Source organism: Crocodylus siamensis, chromosome 4 (genome assembly GCF_052110815.1).
Source record: "Crocodylus siamensis isolate JL-2025a chromosome 4, ASM5211081v1, whole genome shotgun sequence".
Taxonomy (NCBI): domain Eukaryota; kingdom Metazoa; phylum Chordata; order Crocodylia; family Crocodylidae; genus Crocodylus; species Crocodylus siamensis.
Window position 1 is genome coordinate 156,934,273 of NC_143398.1, and position 14,581 is coordinate 156,948,853.

General features: G+C 44.4%; 1 pseudogene; it reads left to right on the top strand.

Moving 5' to 3' along the window:
• The first annotated feature begins 5,486 nt into the window (after positions 1–5,486).
• LOC149866901 (keratin, type I cytoskeletal 42-like) lies at positions 5,487–13,780 on the top strand (annotated as a pseudogene).
• The last annotated feature ends 801 nt before the right edge of the window (positions 13,781–14,581 follow it).

Genomic DNA, 14,581 nt, shown 5'->3' on the forward strand with positions numbered 1-14,581 from the left:
ACTGCTGTAGGGATTAGGACTCACTAATTTGTGAAACATGGATAACTGGCACACCAAAGAGCTGGGCAAATAACTAAAGGCACTTTTCAACTCTTCCATGGTGATTTTGCAAGGTGCAATTGCAAATAAAAAGATTCCTTATGGAGTTGCAGAAGGAAGGTTGAAGACGAAATTTCTAGTGGGACAGACGTGCTCTCTGTAAAGAGCATGGAAGGTCCTCAGAGAATAGTTGTGAAAAAGAAACTTCTAATGAGCAGGGGACCAAAAGGTAGACCAAAGAAATGCTCCGGAAAGGACCTTTGCCAACTTTGTCTTAGATTATACATAGGACACTTTAATACCAAACTTAATAATCATAACAGCACTTGCAACATATTGCATTCATTCCATCTTCAAAGTACTGAGTTAATATTAGTCAATTATTCTGGCAACACCCTCGTAAGGTAGCTAGAAACTTATTATTAGTACTCTTTAACAGAGAGGGTGAAACAGATATAGGGTAGCTAAATGAGTGAGTAAGAGGCAGAACTCTGGAGCCCCTGGGGCCCAGTTTTACACTTAGTGGAACAGGTCAGCTGGATATGGCAAAGAAGAACTGCAAGAACTTTTGAAGTGAGATATTTTAGTCAATAGCAAGATAAAAGGCTGCTTTCACAAGCAGAGACAGTGGGAGTTGCAAGCCCGACTAAATTTCAATGACTGACCTATAAAAAGTTCTTTCCCTTGAGAATGGGATTCTTCTGTTATCTCTGACCCTGAATAGTTTTGCTAAGACAGCTGTCCTTGACTTAAAAAGGACCTCCTTATTTTGTGTGTTGCTTACTAGCTGTTTCTGGTCAGCAAATACAGTGATAGTCCAAGGCAATATAAGGACCCTGGTCATCGCAGGAGAAGCTGAGGGTGGGATTGTCATCTATCATTTAAGAAAACCTAGTCTTTCTTTCTCATTTTCATTGATCTTTTGATCCTAATTACTTCACAGAGTAGAAGGCCCTCTGGCAATCATACCACAGTACTCTTCCTCTACTGCAGTTTTGCTTTATTTTTTAATGGAGGATAAGAAACAGATGCCATGGTGAGCGCTATTCAATTTTTTTTCCCTATTTCACAGGATTCAGAATGACAGCATAATACATTTGTTAGGAGGTGGCCTTTCAGTTGATTTGTTATTTTTGGTTGTCATTTTTATTTGGACATTTGCAATACAATAACAAACTGCCTTCTTGGAAGTCTTTGAAAACTCTCTTGTTTTGGACTCACCCATCTGGGGAAAAATGCTGCCTGCCACAGGCTCCAAGGTTTTGGGTCTGAACACATCTTTCACAAGCATTCATGTACTCCTACTCTTTGCTTCAGTGCAGGGGTTAGGTAGGTTTCTGCTGTGGACTAATCTGTGAAAAGCCAATAAAAGCTCACTCCAGAGATCACCTTCCATTATGCACTTTACTTATATCATTAAAAGACCTTATAAAAGAGGAAATTCACATTTGATTAAATATAAGATGAAGCTGCTGGAATGCCGCTGATTATGTTCTGAAAAGAACTCCTTGGAAGAAAAGAAATGATGATATCAACATCTCAATTATTTGAAGAAAAAAAACTCAAGAAAAATTAGTGAAAACAAGAACAGTTTTGACAAGCCCCATGAAATCTTTGAACCACCATGGACAGATGAACTTGCTAATAGGCTAGTCTTCTCCCCTTTTAGGAGAAGTTGTAACTGCTAAACTTTAGGAGGTGACTACTGTAGGATACAATATCCATTGAAACTGCATTATAAATAGCAAATATTTTTGAAGTGTAAAATGAAAACCGAACAATGAACTCCTCAGGATAGTGTGAAGTTCCAAATTGAGCTAGCAAGAGTGCAAGAGATTAGAATAAAAATTGAAAGAGCAACCACTTGGGCCAACAGCTCCTGTATAGATTGGGAATACCATAAAGTTTGGGGTCTGAGCAATGCCAGAGCTAGCTCTCAGGCCTTCTCACCTGTCAGTCCCTGGACTACATGCTAATCTTCTTTGATGTATCTATATTTTAATTTTTTGTCATGCAAAGGTAAGGTACTACAGGTTATGATTAAGGTAAATTGGCAGAGATATTACAAGGCAGAATTGCAGTACAAAGGGTACTATACATCTCTCACAAAGTGTTGTTGAGTAAATTATGCAGGTGCCAAGAACCTAAATCTCCTCGATACATTGTTGACTACAATAGCTAAGTCCTTGCAGAAAAGCAATTCAGAAAGTGAAGTGCATGGATATTTTGTTTGTAATTCACAAATAATTGGAAATAATGTAGAGAAGAAAAGAGAAATGTAGCATTTGGCCTCTCAAAAATCTTGAGTCTGCCATATTCCTTTGACTGTGGAAAGTGTCCTGTTTGGAGATACAGAGAAATGCGGCACAGAATAACTTAGAGGGAGATTATGATGAATTACCTTCTGCAGATAATTCTGTGCTTTTAAGCACACCGTGTAAGGAACTAGCCCATAGTGAGGCAGCTGGGCATTATGGGCTGATCATCAGTTTGAAGAAGCTCTGACAGCCTACCAGCCTCCAAGTGCATAAATGTGTATACAGTAGTGAAAGGTGCTAAACTTGTTGTCAGACTTTTGTTCTTAGTTGTCAGAAGAGCTTTTTCTTAATCAGATAACAAATTAATGCCTGGATAAAAAAGAAACATTCTGCTGACTTCAATGGGGGTTCAGAGCTAACACGTACAATCCCAAGATCCATGTTAATCATATCAGAATGACTGCTAATTTACTCTGTGGTTTTGTTTATACAGGGAACACATGGTCCCGTATCACAGGCTCATCATTTGTTTGGAGAATATATTTTTTTCCAATAAATATGGGGTTTTGATGAAAAAAATTGAAAACAATCATTCTGGAAAATGTTTGTTTTATTTCCTTGCTTATCATAAAGAAATTTCTAAACGGAAAATAAAAAAATATCATTTCAAAACAGTGGATCTCACTGTTCAAACTGCAGCAGTTCCTAATGCTGCCAGCATAGATAGTATCTCTTAGTAATTATAGCCAAAGTATTGCTGGGATGTCAAAACATGGAAATATACATGATCAACATAATCTTGGAGTTATCTTATACTTAAGGTGCTGAGATAAAATCAGCATTTATGAGCTTACCGATACAAGGCAAGCAACACTTCTGAAAGTGAGCTAGAACGGATACACCCTCCTTATAGAGAACAGCCAGATGCCAAAGAAAATGTTGACAGACAATGAAGACAGAATGTGATTTGTGAGAAGCAGCAAGAGGAAGAACATGAATGTGGCAAACAACAAAACGTGGCACATAAAATCTCCAAGTGCATTAAGTAAGAACAATAAGAGACAATGTATTACACCGGCGGAGGAAAATGTTGGAAGCTTAGCAAGCGCTACACATTTTCCAGCCTGGCATATGTAAAGGAAGATCAGGCTTTTCCTGTTAATTTTGCTCTTGAAAAAGATACTTATGGTCAATGACCTTGGGCAAAACTAGCTATTCTTGGAAGTAGCTATTATATGGCTCCCTTGACAAACTTCCAGAAGTGTCTATTCTAGAAGGCAATGAGTGGGCAGCTAGCAGGTGGATTTCTTTAAGGGGTTTCAGACAGGGAGGAGTTAGGTGTAGAGAGATGTGAAAACCTTCCTCTGAGAGAGAGCTGGGTCCTGTGGAATTGTTCAGAGTGCTAAATAAATACAGCTAAGGATTTGCCCCATTAAATATTGTGATTGTTTCTGTCCTTTCCCAGTGTAGCATTCTGACTGAAAATCAGATTGGGTCCCCAGTTTAAGGGATCTTTTTAGCTACCTTTCTAAGTACACTGAGTCTTTCCCGACTTGCTTCAGGGACACAGTGGAAGGATTTCTACTGCCTTTCCTTAGATTGAGCTGATGCCTGTATAGATCTCTTGCTCCTGATATTCTCCAGGATGTGAAGTCTTGTGTAAACTGTGTACCTGGCTAGTCTGAATATCCTCTGTTCACAGATGACCAGTCACACTTGATACCTATTACTACACAAAGAAATCTCACTTCTTTCAGGAAGAGTAGCAGCTTCTCCTGTCTTCTCTTAGAAGTACCATAATCTGTATAACTGGAGGTGCATCACATCAAGATTAGTTGCATGCATGCAAGGCATAGATGCTTGAAAACCTATGTCCAACAGAACCTTTTCCTTTGGATTGTCAGAAAGAAAAAGACTCTGATTTAGAGAACCTCTGCCTGAAGTTTTCCCACCCTGCCTTCAGCAAATTGAACCCCCAGAGAATGTGCTTTAGCAGACAACACAATATATACATGTAAAGTGTGACTGATATGCAATGTGGTTCTTTTATGTGTTTTCCACTCCGTTGCACAGCTCAGGATTTATAAGCAAGCTAAAATGATCTGACAGGCTGAAGTCTGATCACACTTAGCACCAATGTGCTTTGCGCAAGTCTGTGGATAGCAGTCTCAGACATTAGTGCTGGAAAAGACTTTGTGGAAAATGGTTACAATTGCTTGTTCTTTTGTCTACAGTGTAACTATGTTCCATGTTGTTGTTGTATAGTTTCATCATAAATAAAAACCTGATTATACAGAGAATAATATTACCAATGGACTTTAAAAAATAATCCATTGACATGTAAAGTGTTTTCTTTGTGTTTTGGAAGACAAAGTTCTTTAGGTAAATCTGATATATTTTATTAGACCAATTCAAATAGTTGGAAAAAATTCTTCTTTGCAAGCTTTTGGGTACAACTACCCTTTGTCAGGTTGAGGAAGCATCTGCAGTTGGTGTGTGCTCTTCCTGGATGGCATTAATAGTAAAGAAGCCAGAGGTTGGTGTGCATACAAGAAAGCCAATCAATGAAGATATAAACTGGGGAGTCAGTGGGTGAGAGATAGCCTGGGGGAGAGGGGAATGAATGTAGCTGGTAAATAGTGGAGAGGTACCTGGGGAGTCAGAAGTTAGGCAGGTTATAACATGTCATAAATCCAATGTCTATATTTAGTTCCTGATTGTTTGTATCCAGTAGGTTGATGAAGTGAAGTCTGTAGGCTCATCTGTGAAAGGTATCATCCGTGTTTGTGATTTTTGGAGGCAAATGAAATGCCCTCAGGGAAATTATTCTCGGCATAAGTAATAGGCCTAACCAACCCCACAGGAAAGGAAACCAAACTCTCTAATGTTGACACCCATTGAGGAAAGTATAAGTAGAGATATGCAGGGCTTAAGAGTTTGGAGTCTGACTGAATATTGAGCTGTGCATCTTGCTTTGGGCCTTGGGTTGTATTCTCAATTGGTGTTGTTATGAGCGGTAGCATCAAGAACAATTTCACGGCCTGCTCCTAGCAGAAGGGTAATGATAGCAACAGCGCTGTTGTTGGTGGAGCTAGAATTTGCTTAGTCTCTGGAAGATGTGCCCCTTTCAGGTTAGCTGGTGAAACTGGCAATTTTTCTGGTGGTAGTTTTAGTGGAGGATTCGTTGGGATGGGCCTGAGTGCTGGAGGCTGTACTAGCAAAAGCTCTGGACCCTCTGTAGAAGAAGGTGTGCAAGGTGGTTATAGGGGGGTGGCCTTGGTGGTGACTTTGTTGGAGTTGGTGGTGACATTGCTGTCGTTTAACTGGTGATGGCCTCTTAGTCTCTAATGATAAAAAGCTGACCATGCAAAGCCCAAATGATCACTTGACTTCCTACCTAGACAAGGTGCGGTGCCTAGAGGAAGAGAACACTGAACTGGAATGCAGGATCTGGGAATGGTACACGAGACAAGGCCCCATCTGTGAGCCAAGGGACTACACAGCTGCTACAACAGGGAAATAGAAGATCCTCAAAACCAGGTAGAACTTCCTTTTTTCACCCAGATTCTAATCCTTCTCTTTGGCTTCCCTTGAAATCTTTGGTTAGATTCTAATGCACATGGCAGAGCCATTATTTTATATACATATAGAAGTAAGCAAGGACAACTGCTGCTTTGAAACTCTGGTTTGAGGGCATGGAAAAGTCCAGCAATACCATGAAAATGGACCATTGTTTCAACATGGTCAGATGGCTTTGGATAGTGTTTAGATTTCCCAGTTGAATTTAAATTTAACAGTCCTGGTGAATGAAATGGTATCTTAATGAGTTAATAGTTTTGGATTCAAGGAAAAAAAACCCTCTTAGGGCTCCTATACACATGACACACTGTAATTGCAACACATTGTAGCATCTTAATTAATAAAGTCTACTGGGCCGTGGTAATTACCGCACTCCACCAGACCCAAGTGTCATGTGTATCAGTGTCCCTGTGCTGAAAAATGTTGGCAGGGTGCTTTAAACGAAAGCTCATTCAGTGCTGCCATCTTTCAGCTCAGGGATGCTGATACACTAATTAAAGCTCCCTTTCCCTTCCCCCCCGCAAGCATGTCTATAAACACCCTTAAGAGCGTGAAAGTGGAAGTGAATAAATCTTGTGCATCAGCAGAGCTTGGTGTGATCCCACTCAAAGTACGATAATTTATGAACAGGAAAAGATGCATATTATGGGATTTTTATTCAATTATGTTTCTTGTTTCTTTGCTGCTTCAGCAGTTCCAAAGCCTCTTTTTTATTTGTTTTTCTTGGAGACCCATTAATTTTCTGTGATGCTATGGTCACTTAGCTTCCATGTTTACCATCTTATCTGTTAACAGTAATTTGTCTTAGTTTGTATTCTCTTTTATCTAAGCTGTAACATTCACTCATGCAGGTAACTGGACTTTCAAGTGTCTCCCATATTAACATAGGTGCTACTATACCTTAGGAATAAATAATTCTTTGAACTTTATATTGCTTAGGTGCTGCAAGCTCTTCTATCTATAGTTTAAGCAAGAGTGTTTCCTGAAAACTGTAAAGTATCTATGAATGTTGATTGTATTAATATGTACACCAGGCAATGCTGATATTCATATCAGACAAATTTCTCTGCATGATGCATCTGCTTTGCTGCCCTGTGGGCATCTTCTGATAGAAAGACACCTTAATGGCTCTGGGATGTGCAGCTGCACTTTCAGCTCTTTGCTGACACTATACTCTCACTTAAGTTACAACAGTAGTCTTCAGGCTACTCTAATGTGTGATGGGGGTCAACTGCAGGGATGGGTAGTGGGGTCAGGGATGTACAAAGGTCTGTGTTAAAGCAGGTAATTTCAGGATCTGGGCAACAGATGCCCCTGTTACATTTCCATGGTGCATGAGAAGGAATTGCTCAGTCTCTGGGAATGTTGGTCTCTTCCCCATTGTTGTGCCTATAATGGGCTGCTTTTACTGTCTGCCTTAGTGCAGAGTGAAGAACCAGTGGTGCTGAAAGTCCCTTCTACCATTCCCTTTTTCAGATCATTTGTGCAACCATGGAGAACAAGATCCTTCTGAACATTGATAACAGCAGGATGGCTGCAGACAACTTCTGAGTGATGTGAGTATGTCTCCATACAGGACAAAGCTAGTCAAAAGTCCCTGTGTTCCCACATCTCAGTCATGTTCCAGAAATAAAACTCAAAAAAAGCCTCAGAAAACTATTGAACTTCCACATCCATGACATAATAAGCCATGATTATGATGACACAGAGGAATAATCCACTAACATTGCATTTTTCAGGCAGTTTGAAGCATTTATTTGCCCTCTCCTTCCAGAAGAACTTTTGGATACGGGAAATTCCATTAATTTATTTGGGGGTGTAACCGAGTTCAACTCCAGGAGTGGCCATCATGCCCCTGGAGCCCTTTTAATCCTTATCAACCTGCTCTCTCTTTGAGCAATCTCCCGTTCTCCTCACCTGCCATGCTTTGATGTTATAATCTTTTACAAACAGGGAGGCAGTCCATTCTGGGCATCATATTGGTCTCTGCACCTCACAAGCCCTCTTTCTGGTTCTAAACCTTGTTCTTGCCCAAAAATAAGTTTAGGATTTTCCTGAAGGGTTCTCCTGCTTGGCCTTTTCTTTCTCCAAACTGAACCCTCTATTCTCTGGGCTACAGGTCCCTGTCCCTGTCAGTCTCTGGCTGTGGCCCTCCCCAGCCTTTGCCCTTTCTCCTTGGGCCCTGGCCCACTCCTAGGCCAGTTGAGCTCTCTGGGCTCCCTAGCTCTGCTTGCTCTTTCTTTCTCACCCAAGGGGTCATTTCTCTATTCTCCTGCACAGCTGCTTTCCCTGCCAATGCACCAATGTAACAGGCACTCATCTCAGGGGTGGCTGCGATGTCCCCTGGTGGCCACTCAGTCCCTGCTCTGTCCTCGCTCCTGAAGATTGCTCCCCTTCACTTTTCCTGCCATGCCTTGTTGTTCTTAGATCTTTGGAAAGAGAGGCTGCCCCAGGGATCCCCAATCCCATCTATCTCTACTTTGCCTTAAGTTATGTGGGCTCCATCTTCCCCAATATGGTACCCACATCCATTTCTCGCAGGTGATACTCATTCCTCTCTCTCTCTCTGCTGTTCCTAACAACCCTCTCAGGCTAAGGGCCCCTTGTCCTTGTTGACACATGGTCCTCCTGGGCTACTGTCTTCTTAGTCCCCTTGGTCTCTGGCTGTGACCCCCAATCTTTTCTCCCTCCCACTGGGCCCTGGCCCCACTTCTAGGCTAGTTGAGATTCATGGGCTCCCCTGGCCCTGCCAGTCTCCATGCTGTGGCCCTCCTTCACCTTTGGCCCCTTTCTCTGGGCCCTGGCCCCCCTCTGGGCCCTGGCCCCCCTCTGGGCCAGTGAGACCTTTGGGTGCCCTGGTCCTGCTTACATGCCCCCCTCCTAAGCTCAAGCTCTCTCCCTCTGGGTCCCAATCCCTCTATTCTGTTTCCCAGGCCTCTTTACTCCCAGGCCTGGTGGGATCACCTCATCCCCTTAGTCCCTTGTCCAGACCTCCAGAGTTGCTTACCCCAGCTCAGGTGTTACTCAGGAGCCCGGCTGACCAGGAGCTCCTCTCTTTATAGCTTTCAGGGCTAGACTGCCTAATTAGATTAGGACCTAGGTTTATATGTTTTAAGTCCGGCCTATCTGGCCAGGTGACCCTTTAATTGGCCTCTGCCACACATGCAGGATGCTTCTCATATTGCCTATTTTACCTTAAAGTAGCAGGAGCATCAAGCCTCCTGTTACAGGGGTGAGAAAGAATTTGCTTCTGTTGCTGAAATGCTAAAACTATAAACACAAAAAGAGTGTCAAGATCTTCATTCATAGGAAATGTAAAAAATAAAACAATACCTGGAGTGAAATGCATAATACCTGGAGTGAAAAAGGGGTTTTGTTTCTGAGTTGTTTAAATTCAGCTTGTGGGCAATGAAGCTCTTTGCCAATTAAACACAGAGAAGAAAATAAAGAAGATGGGGAAACAGACCTACACATAACTGAACTGCATACAGGACAAACACTATAGGGGGAGATCAGGTACTGACTATCATATTTTCCTTGCCCGTGGATTAGGTCTGAAACTGGTTGTGGACTCTGCCAGTGTATGGAGGCTGCTGACATTGTTAGCTTTTAACCAGCTCTAGAACAACTGGCTAGATGCCAGCCTGGCTTGCGGTTACAATTTGAGGCCCTGACTGATGAGCTGTGCCGTCTTAAGAACCATGAGGAGGTAGGATTCCTTCTTAATGAGTAATAATAGTACCTTTACACTGTCAAGTATATTTAATCTGAAACTAGTAAATAAGCATACAATCAACAAGTAGATTATCCAATAGTTACATGTTGTGGGGGCCATCTGAGGCGTGTGCTATTCCAGGGGTTTTCAGCCTTTTTTAACAAGTGTACCCCTTCTGCCTCAAAGTTTCAGCTCATGTATCCCTTTATATTTTTTCCTTGTTTTTAAGGGGTGGGGTGGGGAGAAGATTGTGGTGAGGCAGGGAGTAGGGCTGGGGCTGGGGCTGGGGCTGGGGCTGGGGCTAGGACTGAAGCTTGTGCGGGGGCAGGGGCAGGCGCCGCACAGCCAAGGTGGAGCACAGGACCGAGCCAAGAGAGCAGCTCATCTGGAGGTTGGGGGGGGGGGGGGCACTCCCATCACTGAGTGCACCCTGGCAGAGGCCTTGGGGGGCATGTGCCCCCCAGATCTGTGTGTGGGGTGGAGGCAGCTGCTGCTGCAGGCTGTATTCTGCATCCTGCTGCCACTGGCCCAAGAGCCACACGATGCCACCATATGCCTAGGCTGGCCATCGAGGTACGTCAAGAATAGAGGACAATTGCATTTAGTACAACTAAATGCATTTAGTGTCTCCACCACCATGAACGCTGCATGCCTCCCAAGGCTGGGGGGGATGGTGAGCTCCTGAAGGCGGTGGTATCGGCAGCAGGGGCATGGCAGTGGTGAGTGGTGAGCTCCTGCAGGCAGCCGCAGTGGTGTCAGTGTTGGGGGCTGGCTGAATGGGGGGCTCTGGCAGGCATATGCAATGGTGTTGGTAATGGAGGGGGAGGAGAGGGGTGTGCCGAGTGGTGAAAAATAGAGGACATAAAGGTGTATGGTTTTGTATCGACAGAGGACAGAGGACAGAGAACCAGAAAACCAGATCATCCTCTATAAAACCGGACGAATGGCCACCCTACATGTGCCTGCTGCCACTGGGCAGGCAGGGAATAGACACACACACATGCAGATGCAGACACACACACACATGCAGGCAGATGCAGACATACACACACACAGATGCAGAGGCACACACATGCACACACAGATGGAGATGCAGACACTCCCCCTAATAGGTAAGTGTATGACAAGGGAAGGAGCAGGGTGGGGAGGGGGAGAGTGCAGGGGCTGCAGGGGGCCAGATTGGGAATGGCAGGGTGAGCGAGGGGAGTACATCTCTGTGCCCGATCCCAGAAGCAAGGCTGGGGAGGTGAGGGCAGTGGTGCCCGTCTGTGGACTGCACATGCACTGGCTGGCCGGGGAAGGAGGGGTTTCCATGCAGTGACTGCTGCTGTCACCACCATCCACTGCCATGCACCGCTGCCGCTTTCCTATGGCCTGTCGCACATGCAGCTCCACGGGTTGTTGATGGGCCTCATGCCTGGCCAATTGTGCGTCACCTGTTAGCAGCCCACAGAGCTGCATGTGCACTGGACCGTAGGAAAGCGGTGTGGGCACAGGTGCAGCAGCAGCAGGGGTGTAGGGTGGTGGTGATGGCGGTGGTTACCATGTGCAAGACACCCTCACCTTATCTGGCAGGGGGGCACCGCTGCCTTTGCCCCCCTCCCTGGCCCTGCTCCTCGGAGTGGGTACAGACAGCGAGCTGAGGTGGGGGGCGGGGAGGTGCCATGGTGTGCTGTGTGGGGTCGGTGGCACTCAGTGCACCCCTCCCCTTCCCCCAGTAAGAAACAAAGTATGGGAATGTGCCAGGGGAGATGCTGCCACCACCCCCAGGACATGCTCCGTCCTCACCTGCCACTGCGTATATCCTATGACCTGCTTAAGTACCCCTAGGGGTACATGTGCCCCTGGTTGACAATCCCTGTGGTATTCTATTCAGTTCATTTTCTGGATGGGAAAGCTGATGCCCAGAGAAGAGAAGTGACTTGTTCAGCAGCAAAAAGCAAGTCAGTAACAGCGACTGGAGTAGAACCCAGGAGTTAATTTGCTCACCACTAACTCATTCTCTCTTCTTCTCAAAGCAACACTTCAAGGAGCTAATACTGTATTTACTCACACACCACATGTCTAAGGAGGATTTTCTGTCCAGAATAAAAGCAGTTAGCTTTGATTCCTGATCCACCATGCAGGAGCAGTTGCATTACTATTCAGGCAGCTGAGGGAGTCAATTGACATGGTTTAGTGTTCTTCACTCCACAGGTGTTACCAATAGTCTCTCTTTTTAATCAAGCCAACTTTTCTTTGGGTTATTTTGCTAAACCAGCTATGGTTCCAGGTTTTAGTTAGGCAGGAATGGAAGGGTGAGTCAGCTGAAGCTGCGGTTCTGTCTCTGCTCTGTGTAGCCATCACTCTGTAAAAATAGGTTTTTCTTCATTCTGACTTCCCAAAACAAGATACATATCTTAGTTGGAGGCATGTGGTATGTGGGAAAATACAGTATATGGCTATCAGAACTGGCCACTGCATGGCTTTGCTGGCCTCAGCCTCCCTGGGTGACCACATCTGGATCTTTAATCCATGCCCCTTCAGGGAAATGTGTGGATTTTGTTCATCAGGTTTGTTTCTTCAGTCAATCTTCATCATCCAGCAACTGGAATGGTCAGGTAGATGTAGAAATGCAGATCTTTGTAGGAACCTCATTCTTCCTCAGCAGAACAGCCAGCAGTTTCTCACTCTGGTTCCATTCATCCTCACCCTCCCTACAACACCGAGTTGGTGCATAACCCATTGCTGCCCAGTAAGTGCTTTTGGAGTCAAATTCACCAGGGAATCAGGCTGATGAGGCTCTATTGATTTCATGGGAGCTGTGAACTGAGCCAGTGGAGTTGCTTCATGTGACTGCTCCGTACTCATCCCGTGAATATCCCTGCTACTCTGCTCTTTTTGCAGGAAATGAATTGTCTGAGAAGTTGGTCAACTGGAGATGTCAATGTGGAGGTCAACACTTGTCCTGACCCAGATCTGAGGAAAAGGCTTGATGGCAAACAATGCCAGTATGAAAATACGATGGAGCACAACCACAAAGAGGCTGAGCAGTGGCATGCATGCAAGGTAAAATGTCCACACTATACCTGCAGACTCCTGGACATCTTGATAATACAGTGAGGGCCTCTCTAGACAGAACTCAAATAAAGAAATACTTACAGTGAGGAACAAAAGGAGAAGAGAAATTAAGAAAGAGTACCAGAGACATTTCAGTATTAGTTACACAATGAGAAAAAAGGAATGCTGTATGCAGTATGGCCAAGAGTGGATTCAAGTATTTAATTATATTTCCAAATTGCTTTTTAGTTCAGGGCAGGGGCAGCAAGATGGCTTGCAACATGTCATTACAGCTGCGTAGTGGTATAACTTGGTGGGACTTCAGAGGACTGGAATAACAGGGTCTCCTGCAGAGTGAGGAAGCTGTTGAGGATAACCAGAAGATAGGTGCATTGGAGAGCAGGGAAATGAAAGCTTCCAATAGCTCACGGCCTCCTTACAGCCTTTGATTAGCTACTCCTTTTCTTCCCTTCCTCACTGCTGAGTGCACCATCTTCTCCTGACACTGATCTTTAAAAACCCACTAAATATTTTCATTCTGTTCCTTTGTAACTTTTCAGATTGAGGAGGTGAATCAGGAGATCATCACCAGCAGTCAGGAGACAGGTCAAACAACAACCAGGTCACTGAACTGAGATGTTGACTGCAAGCCCTGGAGATTGACCTGCAGGCCCAGCTCAGCCTAGTATGTCTTGCTACTACCACGCATATCTTACCTGTCTTTGAATGATAAATGGATTTCTGAGATAGTGGGTAACTGGTCATCCCTACCACTGTGGGTGGAAGTGATAATACAGTTGCCAGTTATGATGCTTGCAGGCACTTGCTTTTATTTCTACATTCGAACAACCCAACTTCCTGAGTCTTAATCAGTTACATTTCAGTATATCGGAATGGGACTCTGGAATCCTCGTTGTCTGAAACTACATGTCGCTACAACACCCAGCGTGCTGGGATACAGGATCGGATTGCCTGTGTGGAGCAGCAACTGACTGATCTACGAATGGAAATGGAGTGCCAGAATCAAGAATACCAGACCCTTCTTGATGTCAAATGCCACCTGAAGCAAGAGATTCAGACCTACCACTGCCTGCTGGAGGGAGGACAGAATGATACTGTGCATGTAGACTATAGGCTGAGGAAGGCATAAGTCATACACTGGTGCTTTGAACTGTGGAACGTGAGAACTAGCTTGGTTTCATCAGCAATTCACAGCAGGTTTAAAGGTTTGGCTAAGAAATACTTGAGTCAAAACATGAGTAAAACTTCTTTCCCTTCTTTCCCATCTCCAGACATGGACAGGAGAACTCAGGGGAACAGATTCTATTCTACTTTTGATGGTAGAGCACTGTAGCATGTCTTGTCTTGCTATATGCTTCCCATTGTAGGCTGGTCAGGAGATTTTAAGAGATGTGGTAACTTACCCATTGCCACTATCAAGCAGGAGCTGTGATTGAAAATAAAACCCAGTATACTGACTTGGTGTCCCCATGGCAAAACAGGGGAACTGCAGCCTCAACAACCTTATGGTCCGATGGCTGGGGAACCGGCTCTGTGGTCAGATCCAGAGAGTGATAATCAATGGAAAGGTGTCAGCATGGTGCATGGTGACCAGTGGTGTCCCCCAGGGCTCTGTACTTGGATCAGTACTCTTTAATCTATTTATAAATGATCTGGATTCAGGTTTAGTTAGGGATGATCATATCTTGAATAGAGGAGTTGGACTAGTTGACATCTGGACATTCCTTCCCATCCTACTCTTTTGTGTCCTATGCTACCGGCGATACTTGTGTTCTCCTGAGAAAGTAATAATTCCTTTTATCTCTCTTAACAGGTCATTGAAGAAGGACATGGGACTAACTAGACTGCTTGTCATTTCATCATGCATGACCCTTCCTTTCCCCCCACTCACAAGCAAATCAGTGAAAAAGTGACAGCAAAGTGTATGGAA